The sequence below is a fragment of the Arachis hypogaea genome, chromosome 14 (genome assembly GCF_003086295.3).
Source record: "Arachis hypogaea cultivar Tifrunner chromosome 14, arahy.Tifrunner.gnm2.J5K5, whole genome shotgun sequence".
NCBI lineage: Eukaryota > Viridiplantae > Streptophyta > Magnoliopsida > Fabales > Fabaceae > Arachis > Arachis hypogaea.
Genome location: NC_092049.1, coordinates 103,904,752 through 103,910,053, shown reverse-complemented (window position 1 = coordinate 103,910,053; position 5,302 = coordinate 103,904,752).

The following is a 5,302-nucleotide window of genomic DNA, read 5'->3' as shown; positions in this document are numbered from 1 at the left end:
GTGCTCTATTGTTCTTCCTAATTCAAAGGTTTTACCTTTGTTAAGCTTCAATTTCTGTAAATGAGGACCAACCCAATAAAATTCATTCCATCACAAGAATGAGACTCCTTCCCTTACTACATGTGCAGCTCGATCATTTTGCCTTGTGAACTAACAAAATTCCTTAATTACGTTTGTTAGGGTTAGCTAGGTTAAAGTAGCAAGGAACAGGCCTTAGTTTGTGAATCCTCAAAAAGAGGTAACGGTTAAGATTGTAAATTAGGTATGGGTGATTGTTAGATGTAATCTTGATTGATAATGATGAGCTAACATGATTGATGTTGCTGAAAATTCTATTAATTGGCTGAATTATTGTTGTTGGATGTAGTGCAGATTTTTAATGTCGTGAAAGTGTGATCATGTTATGTTTATTATGTAATTTCTTGATGTATATGGATCTGAAGCTCTTGGATAGAATTATGGCATAATTCATATAGATATGGTAATGAGTAATGAGAATTATTGATTGGTATGATTTAGAAACTTAGATGATCAAATTTGGTTTTGGAAAATTAGGGAGCCTTGCTGCAGAAAATCTAGAACATATTGGACAGCAACTTAAAAGAAATTCTGGTAACAATCTAGCCAGCTTTTACAAGCAAAATTATTCTAATAAATTTTAAGAGGTCGAGATTTCTCCATAAAATTTCAAGGAATTTGGCCAAGTAGTTTGGAAAATATGAATTTTTGAATTTTAGTGGTTGCTGCAGAATTTTCTGGTTTTCTGATTCTGCAGTATCAATTTCCAGCTACTATAACTTTTGGCGTATTTGTCATTCTGAGTTGCTTCTAAAATGATTTTGAAGATTTGTGAGTCTACTTTAATTGAGTATAAGTTTCATGTCTATAGCTATTTTGTAGAGTTAATTATGTCTCTTGGAAGTTGGGTTGTTCCCTGGAAATTCAGAACCAATCACTTAAAACAGAGCAGCATTTTCAATTAATATTTAATTAACCAAACATAGTGCTATGAACCTGAAACTTATTTGTCCTAAAACTTAATAGATTTGGGTGTATTCTCACAAAATTTTGGAAGTATCGGATTAGAATTGGATTTATCATAAATTTTCCAAAAACAGAGCTGTCTATTGTATTTTTGTGAATTTTCCTACGGCAGCAATAGATTTTTATTAAATTTGTCATCAAATATGATTGTAGTCCAAACACAACAAAAATTTAATTTTAATTCAAAGGGTATGTCCAGATTTGGCAGCATACATGACTTTAGTTAATTGAAAATGAAAGGATAGACTTTTCCTAAAAAGTTGATGTTAAATGGTGATGCGGAGGGTTGTGTAATTAAATGGTGATGCGGAGGAAGGTATAATAAAATGGTGATGCGGAGGTGCGTGTATATAATTGGTGATGTGGAGGTATAATGAAAATAAAATAAAATGAGAAACAATGAATGAAACAAAAGTTGAGAACTGTATATTAAATGGGCCTTGTGCCGAATTGCTAATGCGAAAGTGCCCGCCTAACTGATAGCCTAAGGATGCTAATGCGGGAATGTTCGCCTAACTGATAGATTGTTTCTTGCCATGATGCCAAGATATCCTAACTGACATGGGTTCGCTCATGATGATAATTGTGCCTGACTGACACGGTAAGGAAACCATATTCGGGGTTCGCCCCGAGTAACGTCGGGTTGCAGGTAGACAACCGACGCATGAGCTTATGGCCTGCGCTAGAAACAAGCATGCATCATCTTAGTTGCGCATATGCACTTCCTGTGAACTATTTATTGCCATTTTCTAATTGTTTATACTATTTACTTGTTATATGTATCTTTGTGCCCTGTGTTTCCGTGTTTGTTCTTTTTCTGTTTCACGACAACCTAGAGACAAAGACCTTAGGTTCCCTTCTTACCTTGTTGAGAACTCTAGGTTCTCACCCTTCTTTTCTTTCTTTTTCCCCCTCCCTAGATGGGTTCGGTGGAGGAGTTCTATGAGTTCCGTCTTATCTTGAGCTATGAGGACCCAGCGCGAGACAGAGTCTTCATATGGAGTACGTTGTGAACCCGCATCTATGTTTCCCACGAGCCCGAGTTTCACGTCTCTGTACAGTACCCTCTCTTTGACTTTGGCATGCCATACGCATTCACGCTATCTGAGTTACACCATATTGGAGATCAGTCCCCTTCTTCTCGTCCCCTTCTCTTGGTAGGACCACGCCACGATTTGCTTCTCCCAAATGCTCCGCACACATATGAGACCAACTTGGATCTTGCGCAGCACTTTCTTATTTCCGCACCTCAGTCTGACCCAATCGAGTTTGACGACCTTCTGGAGTTTGTGGCAGCAGCCATGGGGGCCAACCCTTTGGATGATTTTCCCGTCTGGAATGATGAGTCGGAGGAGGATTCAGAGTCCGACGAGGAGCCGCTTCCATCTTGGGCCGACTTCCAGGAGATGATTCAGAGGTCACACCAGAGTTAGGCACGACGGATCTTTTACTCTTTTTTTTGGATCAGTAGTATTACTTTCCCCTCGCTTTTGTAGTACTTTTAGAGGGGCAGGACCTCTTAGTAGTTTGGTTCCAGTTTAGGGAATCCATGTGAGGGTTGGGACTGACTTTCTCTTTTGTATTTGTATACATAACTTGGTGTGGTACTTGGCTTTTGATAGATGACATATATCTCCAAGTTTAACTTGTGTATATTTGTATATATGTATATATATGATACTTTCTGTTACCATGTATTTATCTATGATATGACTTTATGTATTAACCTTGCTAAAAACTAAATAATTTTTCATGATAAGTAAGTTAATCACGCTGAACTGATAAAGACTTATATTAACATTTGCTTATGAAATTCGAGTCTAGAGCCAAGTAGGTCCTTACGACAAGTAACACCTAAACGTTTGGCGTTTGTCATGATGTGTCAAAAGTTTGGGTGTTACAGTTTACAGGGGTGGCGTAGCAGTATGAGCCACATAGTTAGTGTTAGGGATCATGATGAACGGCTAGTCCTGTGCACCCATTGCCTCTGACGTCACAGGGGTAGTCGGCATAGAGGAGGACGACTGAGAAGTTCCAGGGATTCCAGTAGAACCCCTCCGTCTACCATGGCCACGTAGTCGATCCGTGACACCTCTACCTCTTGTCATGTCTCCAAAGAGAATATCAATTAATACATGTCACAAAAACAATGTTAATAGAAATGATAAAATTTATAGACACTTTAAATCACATAAATTAGCAAATATAACATAAATCCTGTGTACATCTATGTTATTTGGAAAATATTTTGGCATAACCTCCCCTAAAGTTGGACATATATCCACCTCTATAGTTTACACAAATCCAACCAACCTCAATTATGAATTAAAACTTACAAACAGCCAAAATAACTTAATTAGTTAACTAATTAGTTGAGTTCCTAACTACTTAAGTGTTTTCATTTATTCGTAATCAAACCAATAAATTAATCAACAACACCTAAAAACATGTTTTAGTTAGAATCTGAACCAAATAACGAACACAAAATTATAATAACAAATCACAACCAAAATTATAACAACTTATAATAACAAATCAGAATCAAATAACAAACACAAAATTATAATAACAAATCATAACCAAAATTATAATAACTTATAATAACAAATCAAAATCAAATAATGAACATAAAATTATAATAATAAATTAGAACTAAAATTATAATAACAAATCAGAATCAAATAACAAACACAATTTTAATAACAAATCAGAACCAAAATTATAATAACAAATTAGAACCAAAATAACGAACACAAAATTATAATAACAAATCAGAATAGATTATAACTAAAATTATAATAACAAATCAGACCTTATTCCTATTTTAGAAAAAAAAAGTTCAAAAGCATTACCTAAAGAAGAGCACCAGCACCGAGAAAAAGAGGGTGGCAGAAGCGGTAGCAGCAGCAACGGAGACGAACTGTGCCAATGAAGGAGGGGGCTTCCGAAGAGGATGGGGCTGCCAGAGAGAAGAGAGAGTTAGAGAGAGTGGCAGGTGAGAGGGTTAGAGAGAGAGAAATTCAAATGAGGAGAAAGATGATTCGCGGTTCGAATTTAGGACACAATTATTGTCGAATTTACTGGCGGATAAATCCGACGATAATATATTGCGGGTTAACAAAGTGTAGAGTTACACCAAGTAGGTTTACCGTTGAAATTTTTCGCAGGTACATCTGACCCTAAATGTAGCGCCTATTTTTTCGTTTTCCCTCCAATTATTACCGGCGAATTTACTGTCGAAAACAAGAATCCATCGGTAATATTTTGACCCTACGAATTCGACGCCTAAACTGCTTGTAAAGACGTCGCTACTTTGCAACGCTAAATCTGACAGTATTTAGTATTTTTCTTGTAGTGTCTGTTGCTCTTATTTTTTCTTTTAGGAACATTGTTTCCCATATTATACTTGAATGAACATGTTTGTATTGTATTACCATCTTATTTAATTGAATAAATGTAGGTTCACATTTATTGGATTGAATTCTTGCCAGAAATAAAAGTGACACCAAAATTTGTCTAAAGTAATGCTAGAATTTAAATATAATGATATAAAAGATAGAAAATAAATTACATACTGAAAGATCACATTGATAGATAAAATGAAATAAGATAGCACCAAAATTACTTAAAATTGACACCAGAAGTATCTCATATATAAAACAACACATAAATTTCTAAAAAATAACACCAAAATATCTTCACTATAACACCAAAATTTCTAATTAAATGATGTGGTAAACTAAGAATTTATTTCATGAAGACTTGAGCTGTAGATTCACAAATTTCAATAAAAAAAGAGAATAAGTGGAAACATCTGTATATAATGCAGCGAAATTAAGTAGAATAAGTGCAAAAATTTGAACGAGAATGAACAATGTCATTTACACAGAATAAGAAGACGATGTATCTAATATATAAAACAACACAAAAATTTAATTTTGAAATTGAAATTTTATTACAAAAATACATAAATTTCCTCTTTAATGCTACATTTTTTTTGCTTCTTATTATTCTTCTTTCTTTCTTTCTTTCTTTCTTTCTTTCTTTCTTTCTTTCTTTCTTTCTTTCTTTCTTTCTGTTACTTTTATTTCTTTTTTTTAGGAGTATTGCTTCTCATATTACATGAACATGTCTATAATATATTGCAATCTTATTTAGTTGAATGAATGTAGGTTCACACTAATTATTTGAATTCTTACCACAAACAAAAATATCACCGAAATGTGTTCATTCTAATACCAAAATGTCTTTATTCTAA